The sequence below is a fragment of the Halichoerus grypus genome, chromosome 2 (genome assembly GCF_964656455.1).
Source record: "Halichoerus grypus chromosome 2, mHalGry1.hap1.1, whole genome shotgun sequence".
Lineage (NCBI taxonomy): Eukaryota > Metazoa > Chordata > Mammalia > Carnivora > Phocidae > Halichoerus > Halichoerus grypus.
Genome location: NC_135713.1, coordinates 143239986 through 143253286, shown reverse-complemented (window position 1 = coordinate 143253286; position 13301 = coordinate 143239986).

The window sequence follows — 13301 nt, the reverse complement described above, 5'->3', positions numbered from 1 at the left end:
CCCTCCGGGTTATGAATGCAACCCGTTCCCCAGGCTCTCACCCCTGGTACAAGGTAAACTGTTTTCTCCTTCAGAGAGGTGGACGGTAGCTAAAGCACGTTTTCTCCACACTGTTGTTCCTTCGAGGGAGGTGCCTGGATATTAGACCTCCACACACCCGTGTAAGAGGAATGCTACATTCATGAAACTGGAGCTCTTTCGAGAAGTACCTTCTGCACCGGCCTGTCTCTTCCTCGGATTTACGTATGGAACCCGTTCCCCAGGCTCTCACCCAGAGTACACGGTAAACTGCTTCCTCCTTCAGAGAGGTGGACGCTAGCTAAAGCACGGTTTCTCTGCACTGTTGTTCCTTCGAGGGAGGTGCCTGCATTTTAGACCTCCACACACCCGTGCAAGTGGAATGCTAGTTCCATGAAACTAGAGCTGGCTCGAGAGGGGCCGTCTGCAACAGCCTGTTTCTAGCTGCGTGTTATGTATGGAACTCGTTCCCCAGGTTCTCACCCGTGGATAACGTAAACAGCTTTCTCTTGCAGAGAGGTGGAAGGTAGCTAAAGGACAGTTTCTCTACACTGTCGTTCCTTCGAGGGAGGTGCCTGCATATTAATGCTCCACACACCCGTGCAAGAGGAATGCTAGTTTCATGAAACTGGAGCTGGTTCGAGAGGTTCTTTCTGCAGAGGCCTGTTTCTCCCTTCGTGCTATGTATGGAACCCGATCCCCGGGCTCTCACCCATGGTACACCGTAAAGTGCATTCTGCTTCAGAGAGTTCGTAGTAGCTAAAGTACGGTTTCTCTACACTGTTGTTCCTTCGAGGGAGGTGCCTGCATATTAAAGCTCCACACACCCGTGCAAGAGGAATGCTAGTTTCTTGAAACGACAGCTGGTTCGAGAGGTGCCTTCTGCACCGGCCTGCTTCTCCCTCCAGGTTATGAATGCAACCCGTTCCCCAGGCTCTCACTCCTGGTACACCGTAAACTGCTTTCTCCTTCACAGAGCTGGACGGTAGCTAAAGCACGTTTTCTCCACACTGTTGTTCCTTCGAGGGAGGTGCCTGGATATTAGACCTCCACACACCCGTGTAAGAGGAATGCTACATTCGTGAAACTGGAGCTCTTTCGAGAAGTACCTTCTGCACCGGCCTGTGTCTCCCTCGGATTTACATATGGAACCCGCTCCCCAGGCCCTCACCCACAGTACACGGTAAACTGCTTCCTCCTTCAGAGAGGTGGACGGTAGCTAAAGCACGGTTTCTCTACACTGTTTTTCCTTCGAGGGAGGTGCCTGTATTTTAGACCTGCACACACCCGTGCAAGTGGAATGCTAGTTCCATGAAACTAGAGCTGGCTCGAGAGGGGCCGTCTGCAACGGCCTGTTTCTCGCTCCGTGTTATGTATGCAACTCGTTCCGCAGTTTCTCACCCGTGGACAACGTAAACTGCTTTCTCCTGCAGAGAGGTGGACCGTAGCTAAAGGACGGTTTCTCTACACTGTCGTTCCTTCGAGGGAGGTGCCTGCATATTAAAGGTCCACACACCCGGGCAAGAGGAATGCTAGTTTCATGAAACTGGAGCTGGTTTCGAGAGGTGCTTTCTGCACCGGCCTGTTTCTCCCTCCGTGCTACGTATGGAACCCGTTCCCCGGGCTCTCACCCGTGGTACACCGTAAAGTGCATTCTCCTTCAGACAGTTCGTTGGTAGCTAAAGTACGGTTTCTCTACACTATCGTTCCTTCGAGGGAGGTGCCTGCATTTTAGACCTCCCCAAACCCGTGCAAGAGGAATGCTAGTTTCTTGAAACGACAGCTGGTTCGAGAGGTGCCTTCTGCACTGGCCTGTTTCTCCCTCCGGGTTATGAATGCAACCCGTTCCCCAGGCTCTCACCCCTGGTACAAGGTACACAGTTTTCTCCGTCAGAGAGGTGGACGCTAGCTAAAGCACGGTTTCTCTACACTGTTGTTCCTTCGAGGGAGGTGCCTGCATTTGAGTCCTCCACACACCCGTGCAAGTGGATTGCTAGTTCCATGAAACTAGAGCTGGCTCGAGAGGGTCCGTCTGCAACAGCCTGTTTCTAGCTCCGTGTTATGTATGGAACTCGTTCCCCAGGTTCTCACCTGTGGATAACGTAAACAGCTTTCTCTTGCAGAGAGGTGGAAGGTAGCTAAAGGAGAGTTTCTCTACACTGTCGTTCCTTCGAGGGAGGTGCCTGCATGTTAAAGCTCCACACAGCCGGGCAAGAGGAATGCTAGTTTCATGCAACTGGAGCTGGTTCGAGAGGTGCTTTCTGCACAGGCCTGTTTCTCCCTCCGTGCTATGTATGGAACCCGTTCCCCGGGCTCTCACCCATGGTACACCGTAAACTGCATTCTGCTTCAGAGAGTTCCGAGTAGCTAAAGTACGGTTTCTCTACACTGTCGTTCCTTCGAGGGAGGTGCCTGCATATTAAAGCTCCACACACCCGTGCAAGAGGAATGCTAGTTTCTTGAAACGACAGCTGGTTCGAGAGGTGCCTTCTGCACCGGCCTGTTTCTCCCTCCGGGTTATGAATGCAACCCGTTCCCCAGGCTCTCACCCCTGGTACAAGGTAAACTGTTTTCTCCTTCAGAGAGGTGGACGGTAGCTAAAGCACGTTTTCTCCACACTGTTGTTCCTTCGAGGGAGGTGCCTGGATATTAGACCTCCACACACCCGTGTAAGAGGAATGCTACATTCATGAAACTGGAGCTCTTTCGAGAAGTACCTTCTGCACCGGCCTGTCTCTTCCTCGGATTTACGTATGGAACCCGTTCCCCAGGCTCTCACCCAGAGTACACGGTAAACTGCTTCCTCCTTCAGAGAGGTGGACGCTAGCTAAAGCACGGTTTCTCTGCACTGTTGTTCCTTCGAGGGAGGTGCCTGCATTTTAGACCTCCACACACCCGTGCAAGTGGAATGCTAGTTCCATGAAACTAGAGCTGGCTCGAGAGGGGCCGTCTGCAACAGCCTGTTTCTAGCTGCGTGTTATGTATGGAACTCGTTCCCCAGGTTCTCACCCGTGGATAACGTAAACAGCTTTCTCTTGCAGAGAGGTGGAAGGTAGCTAAAGGACAGTTTCTCTACACTGTCGTTCCTTCGAGGGAGGTGCCTGCATATTAATGCTCCACACACCCGTGCAAGAGGAATGCTAGTTTCATGAAACTGGAGCTGGTTCGAGAGGTTCTTTCTGCAGAGGCCTGTTTCTCCCTTCGTGCTATGTATGGAACCCGATCCCCGGGCTCTCACCCATGGTACACCGTAAAGTGCATTCTGCTTCAGAGAGTTCGTAGTAGCTAAAGTACGGTTTCTCTACACTGTTGTTCCTTCGAGGGAGGTGCCTGCATATTAAAGCTCCACACACCCGTGCAAGAGGAATGCTAGTTTCTTGAAACGACAGCTGGTTCGAGAGGTGCCTTCTGCACCGGCCTGCTTCTCCCTCCAGGTTATGAATGCAACCCGTTCCCCAGGCTCTCACTCCTGGTACACCGTAAACTGCTTTCTCCTTCACAGAGCTGGACGGTAGCTAAAGCACGTTTTCTCCACACTGTTGTTCCTTCGAGGGAGGTGCCTGGATATTAGACCTCCACACACCCGTGTAAGAGGAATGCTACATTCGTGAAACTGGAGCTCTTTCGAGAAGTACCTTCTGCACCGGCCTGTGTCTCCCTCGGATTTACATATGGAACCCGCTCCCCAGGCCCTCACCCACAGTACACGGTAAACTGCTTCCTCCTTCAGAGAGGTGGACGGTAGCTAAAGCACGGTTTCTCTACACTGTTTTTCCTTCGAGGGAGGTGCCTGTATTTTAGACCTGCACACACCCGTGCAAGTGGAATGCTAGTTCCATGAAACTAGAGCTGGCTCGAGAGGGGCCGTCTGCAACGGCCTGTTTCTCGCTCCGTGTTATGTATGCAACTCGTTCCGCAGTTTCTCACCCGTGGACAACGTAAACTGCTTTCTCCTGCAGAGAGGTGGACCGTAGCTAAAGGACGGTTTCTCTACACTGTCGTTCCTTCGAGGGAGGTGCCTGCATATTAAAGGTCCACACACCCGGGCAAGAGGAATGCTAGTTTCATGAAACTGGAGCTGGTTTCGAGAGGTGCTTTCTGCACCGGCCTGTTTCTCCCTCCGTGCTACGTATGGAACCCGTTCCCCGGGCTCTCACCCGTGGTACACCGTAAAGTGCATTCTCCTTCAGACAGTTCGTTGGTAGCTAAAGTACGGTTTCTCTACACTATCGTTCCTTCGAGGGAGGTGCCTGCATTTTAGACCTCCCCAAACCCGTGGAAGAGGAATGCTAGTTTCTTGAAACGACAGCTGGTTCGAGAGGTGCCTTCTGCACTGGCCTGTTTCTCCCTCTGGGTTATGAATGCAACCCGTTCCCCAGGCTCTCACCCCTGGTACAAGGTACACAGTTTTCTCCGTCAGAGAGGTGGACGCTAGCTAAAGCACGGTTTCTCTACACTGTTGTTCCTTCGAGGGAGGTGCCTGCATTTGAGACCTCCACACACCCGTGCAAGTGGAATGCTAGTTCCATGAAACTAGAGCTGGCTCGAGAGGGGCCGTCTGCAACAGCCTGTTTCTAGCTCCGTGTTATGTATGGAACTCGTTCCCCAGGTTCTCACCTGTGGATAACGTAAACTGCTTTCTCTTGCAGAGAGGTGGAAGGTAGCTAAAGGAGAGTTTCTCTACACTGTCGTTCCTTCGAGGGAGGTGCCTGCATGTTAAAGCTCCACACAGCCGGGCAAGAGGAATGCTAGTTTCATGCAACTGGAGCTGGTTCGAGAGGTGCTTTCTGCACAGGCCTGTTTCTCCCTCCGTGCTATGTATGGAACCCGTTCCCCGGGCTCTCACCCATGGTACACCGTAAACTGCATTCTGCTTCAGAGAGTTCCGAGTAGCTAAAGTACGGTTTCTCTACACTGTCGTTCCTTCGAGGGAGGTGCCTGCATATTAAAGCTCCACACACCCGTGCAAGAGGAATGCTAGTTTCTTGAAACGACAGCTGGTTCGAGAGGTGCCTTCTGCACCGGCCTGTTTCTCCCTCCGGGTTATGAATGCAACCCGTTCCCCAGGCTCTCACCCCTGGTACAAGGTAAACTGTTTTCTCCTTCAGAGAGGTGGACGGTAGCTAAAGCACGTTTTCTCCACACTGTTGTTCCTTCGAGGGAGGTGCCTGGATATTAGACCTCCACACACCCGTGTAAGAGGAATGCTACATTCATGAAACTGGAGCTCATTCGAGAAGTACCTTCTGCACCGGCCTGTCTCTTCCTCGGATTTACGTATGGAACCCGTTCCCCAGGCTCTCACCCAGAGTACACGGTAAACTGCTTCCTCCTTCAGAGAGGTGGACGCTAGCTAAAGCACGGTTTCTCTGCACTGTTGTTCCTTCGAGGGAGGTGCCTGCATTTTAGATCTCCACACACCCGTGCAAGTGGAATGCTAGTTCCATGAAACTAGAGCTGGCTCGAGAGGGGCCGTCTGCAACAGCCTGTTTCTAGCTGCGTGTTATGTATGGAACTCGTTCCCCAGGTTCTCACCCGTGGATAACGTAAACAGCTTTCTCTTGCAGAGAGGTGGAAGGTAGCTAAAGGACAGTTTCTCTACACTGTCGTTCCTTCGAGGGAGGTGCCTGCATATTAATGCTCCACACACCCGTGCAAGAGGAATGCTAGTTTCATGAAACTGGAGCTGGTTCGAGAGGTTCTTTCTGCAGAGGCCTGTTTCTCCCTTCGTGCTATGTATGGAACCGATCCCCGGGCTCTCACCCATGGTACACCGTAAAGTGCATTCTGCTTCAGAGAGTTCGTAGTAGCTAAAGTACGGTTTCTCTACACTGTTGTTCCTTCGAGGGAGGTGCCTCCATATTAAAGCTCCACACACCCGTGCAAGAGGAATGCTAGTTTCTTGAAACGACAGCTGGTTCGAGAGGTGCCTTCTGCACCGGCCTGCATCTCCCTCCGGGTTATGAATGCAACCCGTTTCCCAGGCTCTCACTCCTGGTACACCGTAAACTGCTTTCTCCTTCACAGAGCTGGACGGTAGCTAAAGCACGTTTTCTCCACACTGTTGTTCCTTCGAGGGAGGTGCCTGGATATTAGACCTCCACACACCCGTGTAAGAGGAATGCTACATTCGTGAAACTGGAGCTCGTTCGAGAAGTACCTTCTGCACCGGCCTGTGTCTCCCTCGGATTTACATATGGAACCCGCTCCCCAGGCCCTCACCCACAGTACACGGTAAACTGCTTCCTCCTTCAGAGAGGTGGACGGTAGCTAAAGCACGGTTTCTCTACACTGTTTTTCCTTCGAGGGAGGTGCCTGTATTTTAGACCTGCACACACCCGTGTAAGTGGAATGCTAGTTCCATGAAAATAGAGCTGGCTCGAGAGGGGCCGTCTGCAACGGCCTGTTTCTCGCTCCGTGTTATGTATGCAACTCGTTCCGCAGTTTCTCACCCGTGGACAACGTAAAGTGCTTTCTCCTGCAGAGAGGTGGACCGTAGCTAAAGGACGGTTTCTCTACACTGTCGTTCCTTCGAGGGAGGTGCCTGCATATTAAAGCTCCACACACCCGGGCAAGAGGAATGCTAGTTTCATGAAACTGGAGCTGGTTCGAGAGGTGCTTTCTGCACCGGCCTGTTTCTCCCTCCGGGTTATGAATGCAACCCGTTTCCCAGGCTCTCACTCCTGGTACACCGTAAACTGCTTTCTCCTTCACAGAGCTGGACGGTAGCTAAAGCACGTTTTCTCCACACTGTTGTTCCTTCGAGGGAGGTGCCTGGATATTAGACCTCCACACACCCGTGTAAGAGGAATGCTACATTCGTGAAACTGGAGCTCGTTCGAGAAGTACCTTCTGCACCGGCCTGTGTCTCCCTCGGATTTACATATGGAACCCGCTCCCCAGGCCCTCACCCACAGTACACGGTAAACTGCTTCCTCCTTCAGAGAGGTGGACGCTAGCTAAAGCACGGTTTCTCTGCACTGTTTTTCCTTCGAGGGAGGTGCCTGTATTTTAGACCTGCACACACCCGTGCAAGTGGAATGCTAGTTCCATGAAACTAGAGCTGGCTCGAGAGGGGCCGTCTGCAACGGCCTGTTTCTCGCTCCGTGTTATGTATGCAACTCGTTCCGCAGTTTCTCACCCGTGGACAACGTAAACTGCTTTCTCCTGCAGAGAGGTGGACCGTAGCTAAAGGACGGTTTCTCTACACTGTCGTTCCTTCGAGGGAGGTGCCTGCATATTAAAGCTCCACACACCCGGGCAAGAGGAATGCTAGTTTCATGAAACTGGAGCTGGTTCGAGAGGTGCTTTCTGCACCGGCCTGTTTCTCCCTCCGTGCTACGTATGGAACCCGTTCCCCGGGCTCTCACCCGTGGTACACCGTAAAGTGCATTCTCCTTCAGACAGTTCGTTGGTAGCTAAAGTACGGTTTCTCTACACTATCGTTCCTTCGAGGGAGGTGCCTGCACTTTAGACCTCCCCAAACCCGTGCAAGAGGAATGCTAGTTTCTTGAAACGACAGCTGGTTCGAGAGGTGCCTTCTGCACTGGCCTGTTTCTCCCTCTGGGTTATGAATGCAACCCGTTCCCCAGGCTCTCACCCCTGGTACAAGGTACACAGTTTTCTCCTTCAGAGAGGTGGACGCTAGCTAAAGCACGGTTTCTCTACACTGTTGTTCCTTCGAGGGAGGTGCCTGCATTTGAGACCTCCACACACCCGTGCAAGTGGAACGCTAGTTCTATGAAACTAGAGCTGGCTCGAGAGGGGCCGTCTGCAACAGCCTGTTTCTAGCTCCGTGTTATGTATGGAACTCGTTCCCCAGGTTCTCACCTGTGGATAACGTAAACTGCTTTCTCTTGCAGAGAGGTGGAAGGTAGCTAAAGGAGAGTTTCTCTACACTGTCGTTCCTTCGAGGGAGGTGCCTGCATGTTAAAGCTCCACACAGCCGGGCAAGAGGAATGCTAGTTTCATGCAACTGGAGCTGGTTCGAGAGGTGCTTTCTGCACAGGCCTGTTTCTCCCTCCGTGCTATGTATGGAACCCGTTCCCCGGGCTCTCACCCATGGTACACCGTAAAGTGCATTCTGCTTCAGAGAGTTCCGAGTAGCTAAAGTACGGTTTCTCTACACTGTCGTTCCTTCGAGGGAGGTGCCTGCATATTAAAGCTCCACACACCCGTGCAAGAGGAATGCTAGTTTCTTGAAACGACAGCTGGTTCGAGAGGTGCCTTCTGCACCGGCCTGTTTCTCCCTCCGGGTTATGAATGCAACCCGTTCCCCAGGCTCTCACCCCTGGTACAAGGTAAACTGTTTTCTCCTTCAGAGAGGTGGACGGTAGCTAAAGCACGTTTTCTCCACACTGTTGTTCCTTCGAGGGAGGTGCCTGGATATTAGACCTCCACACACCCGTGTAAGAGGAATGCTACATTCATGAAACTGGAGCTCTTTCGAGAAGTACCTTCTGCACCGGCCTGTCTCTTCCTCGGATTTACGGATGGAACCCGTTCCCCAGGCTCTCACCCAGAGTACACGGTAAACTGCTTCCTCCTTCAGAGAGGTGGACGCTAGCTAAAGCACGGTTTCTCTGCACTGTTGTTCCTTCGAGGGAGGTGCCTGCATTTTAGACCTCCACACACCCGTGCAAGTGGAATGCTAGTTCCATGAAACTAGAGCTGGCTCGAGAGGGGCCGTCTGCAACAGCCTGTTTCTAGCTGCGTGTTATGTATGGAATTCGTTCCCCAGGTTCTCACCCGTGGATAACGTAAACAGATTTCTCTTGCAGAGAGGTGGAAGGTAGCTAAAGGACAGTTTCTCTACACTGTCGTTCCTTCGAGGGAGGTGCCTGCATATTAAAGCTCCACACAGCCGGGCAAGAGGAATGCTAGTTTCATGAAACTGGTGCTGGTTCGAGAGGTGCTTTCTGCACCGGCCTGTTTCTCCCTCCGTGCTACGTATGGAACCCGTTCCCCGGGCTCTCACCCGTGGTACACCGTAAAGTGCATTCTCCTTCAGACAGTTCGTTGGTAGCTAAAGTACGGTTTCTCTACACTATCGTTCCTTCGAAGGAGGTGCCTGCATTTTAGACCTCCACACACCCGTGCAAGTGGAATGCTAGTTCCATGAAACTAGAGCTGGCTTGAGAGGGGCCGTCTGCAACAGCCTGTTTCTAGCTGCGTGTTATGTATGGAACTCGTTCCCCAGGTTCTCACCCGTGGATAACGTAAACTGCTTTCTCTTGCAGAGAGGTGGAAGGTAGATAAAGGACAGTTTCTCTACACTGTCTTTCCTTCGAGGGAGGTGCCTGCATACTAAAGCTCCACACACCCGTGCAAGAGGAATGCTAGTTTCATGAAACTGGAGCAGGTTCGAGAGGTTCTTTCTGCACAGGCCTGTTTCTCCCTCCGTGCTATGTATGGAACCCGTTCCCCGGGCTCTCACCCATTGTACACCGTAAAGTGCATTCTGCTTCAGAGAGTTCGTAGTTCCTAAAGTACGGTTTCTCTACACTGTTGTTCCTTCGAGGGAGGTGCCTGCATTGTGGACCTCCACACACCCGTGCAAGAGGAATGCTAGTATCTTGAAACTACAGCTGGTTCGATTGGTGCCTTCTGCATTGGCCTGTTTCTACCTCCGTGTTATGAATGCAAACCATTTCCCAGGCTCTCACTCCTGGTTCACCGTAAACTGCTTTCTCCTTCACAGAGCTGGACGGTAGCTAAAGCACGTTTTCTCCACACTGTTGTTCTTTCGAGGGAGGTGCCTGGATATTAGACCTCCACACACCCGTGTAAGAGGAATGCTACATTCTTGAAACTGGAGCTCGTTCGAGAAGTACCTTCTGCACCGGCCTGTGTCTCCCTCGGATTTACATATGGAACCCGGTCCCCAGGCCCTCACCCACAGTACACGGTAAACTGCTTCCTCCTTCAGAGAGGTGGACGGTAGCTAAAGCACGGTTTCTCTACACTGTTTTTCCTTCGAGGGAGGTGCCTGTATTTTAGAGCTGCACACACCCGTGCAAGTGGAATGCTAGTTCCATGAAACTAGAGCTGGCTCGAGAGGGGCCGTCTGCAGCGGCCTGTTTCTCGCTCCGTGTTATGTATGCAACTCGTTCCGCAGTTTCTCACCCGTGGACAACGTAAACTGCTTTCTCCTGCAGAGAGGTGGACCGTAGCTAAAGGACGGTTTCTCTACACTGTCGTTCCTTCGAGGGAGGTGCCTGCATATTAAAGCTCCACACACCCGGGCAAGAGGAATGCTAGTTTCATGAAACTGGAGCTGGTTCGAGAGGTTCTTTCTGCACCGGCCTGTTTCTCCCTCCGTGCTACGTATGGAACCCGTTCCCCGGGCTCTCACCCGTGGTACACCGTAAAGTGCATTCTCCTTCAGACAGTTCGTTGGTAGCTAAAGTACGGTTTCTCTACACTATCGTTCCTTCGAGGGAGGTGCCTGCATTTTAGACCTCCCCAAACCCGTGCAAGAGGAATGCTAGTTTCTTGAAACGACAGCTGGTTCGAGAGGTGCCTTCTGCACTGGCCTGTTTCTCCCTCTGGGTTATGAATGCAACCCGTTCCCCAGGCTCTCACCCCTGGTACAAGGTACACAGTTTTCTCCGTCAGAGAGGTGGACGCTAGCTAAAGCACGGTTTCTCTACACTGTTGTTCCTTTGAGGGAGGTGCCTGCATTTGAGACCTCCACACACCCGTGCAAGTGGAATGCTAGTTCCATGAAACTAGAGCTGGCTCGAGAGGGGCCGTCTGCAACAGCCTGTTTCTAGCTCCGTGTTATGTATGGAACTCGTTCCCCAGGTTCTCACCTGTGGATAACGTAAACTGCTTTCTCTTGCAGAGAGGTGGAAGGTAGCTAAAGGAGAGTTTCTCTACACTGTCGTTCCTTCGAGGGAGGTGCCTGCATGTTAAAGCTCCACACAGCCGGGCAAGAGGAATGCTAGTTTCATGCAACTGGAGCTGGTTCGAGAGGTGCTTTCTGCACAGGCCTGTTTCTCCCTCCGTGCTATGTATGGAACCCGTTCCCCGGGCTCTCACCCATGGTACACCGTAAACTGCATTCTGCTTCAGAGAGTTCCGAGTAGCTAAAGTACGGTTTCTCTACACTGTCGTTCCTTCGAGGGAGGTGCCTGCATATTAAAGCTCCACACACCCGTGCAAGAGGAATGCTAGTTTCTTGAAACGACAGGTGGTTCGAGAGGTGCCTTCTGCACCGGCCTGTTTCTCCCTCCGGGTTATGAATGCAACCCGTTCCCCAGGCTCTCACCCCTGGTACAAGGTAAACTGTTTTCTCCTTCAGAGAGGTGGACGGTAGCTAAAGCACGTTTTCTCCACACTGTTGTTCCTTCGAGGGAGGTGCCTGGATATTAGACCTCCACACACCCGTGTAAGAGGAATGCTACATTCATGAAACTGGAGCTCTTTCGAGAAGTACCTTCTGCACCGGCCTGTCTCTTCCTCGGATTTACGGATGGAACCCGTTCCCCAGGCTCTCACCCAGAGTACACGGTAAACTGCTTCCTCCTTCAGAGAGGTGGACGCTAGCTAAAGCACGGTTTCTCTGCACTGTTGTTCCTTCGAGGGAGGTGCCTGCATTTTAGACCTCCACACACCCGTGCAAGTGGAATGCTAGTTCCATGAAACTAGAGCTGGCTCGAGAGGGGCCGTCTGCAACAGCCTGTTTCTAGCTGCGTGTTATGTATGGAATTCGTTCCCCAGGTTCTCACCCGTGGATAACGTAAACAGATTTCTCTTGCAGAGAGGTGGAAGGTAGCTAAAGGACAGTTTCTCTACACTGTCGTTCCTTCGAGGGAGGTGCCTGCATATTAATGCTCCACACACCCGTGCAAGAGGAATGCTAGTTTCATGAAACTGGAGCTGGTTCGAGAGGTTCTTTCTGCAGAGGCCTGTTTCTCCCTTCGTGCTATGTATGGAACCCGATCCCCGGGCTCTCACCCATGGTACACCGTAAAGTGCATTCTGCTTCAGAGAGTTCGTAGTAGCTAAATTACGGTTTCTCTACAATGTTGTTCCTTCGAGGGAGGTGCCTGCATATTAAAGCTCCACACACCCGTGCAAGAGGAAGGCTAGTTTCTTGAAACGACAGCTGGTTCGAGAGGTGCCTTCTGCACCGGCCTGCTTCTCCCTCCGGGTTATGAATGCAACCCATTTCCCAGGCTCTCACTCCTGATACACCGAAAACTGCTTTCTCCTTCACAGAGCTGGACGGTAGCTAAAGCACGGTTTCTCTACACTGTTTTTCCTTCGAGGGAGGTGCCTGTATTTTAGAGCTGCACACACCCGTGCAAGTGGAATGCTAGTTCCATGAAACTAGAGCTGGCTCGAGAGGGGCCATCTGCAACGGCCTGTTTCTCGCTCCGTGTTATGTATGCAACTCGTTCCGCAGTTTCTCACCCGTGGACAACGTAAACTGCTTTCTCCTGCAGAGAGGTGGACCGTAGCTAAAGGACGGTTTCTCTACACTGTCGTTCCTTCGAGGGAGGTGCCTGCATATTAAAGCTCCACACACCCGGGCAAGAGGAATGCTAGTTTCATGAAACTGGAGCTGGTTCGAGAGGTGCTTTCTGCACCGGCCTGTTTCTCCCTCCGTGCTACGTATGGAACCCGTTCCCCGGGCTCTCACCCGTGGTACACCGTAAAGTGCATTCTCCTTCAGACAGTTCGTTGGTAGCTAAAGTACGGTTTCTCTACACTATCGTTCCTTCGAGGGAGGTGCCTGCATTTTAGACCTCCCCAAACCCGTGCAAGAGGAATGCTAGTTTCTTGAAACGACAGCTGGTTCGAGAGGTGCCTTCTGCACTGGCCTGTTTCTCCCTCTGGGTTATGAATGCAACCCGTTCCCCAGGCTCTCACCCCTGGTACAAGGTACACAGTTTTCTCCTTCAGAGAGGTGGACGCTAGCTAAAGCACGGTTTCTCTACACTGTTGTTCCTTCGAGGGAGGTGCCTGCATTTGAGACCTCCACACACCCGTGCAAGTGGAATTCTAGTTCCATGAAACTAGAGCTGGCTCGAGAGGGGCCGTCTGCAACAGCCTGTTTCTAGCTCCGTGTTATGTATGGAACTCGTTCCCCAGGTTCTCACCTGTGGATAACGTAAACTGCTTTCTCTTGCAGAGAGGTGGAAGGTAGCTAAAGGAGAGTTTCTCTACACTGTCGTTCCTTCGAGGGAGGTGCCTGCATGTTAAAGCTCCACACAGCCGGGCAAGAGGAATGCTAGTTTCATGCAACTGGAGCTGGTTCGAGAGGTGCTTTCTGC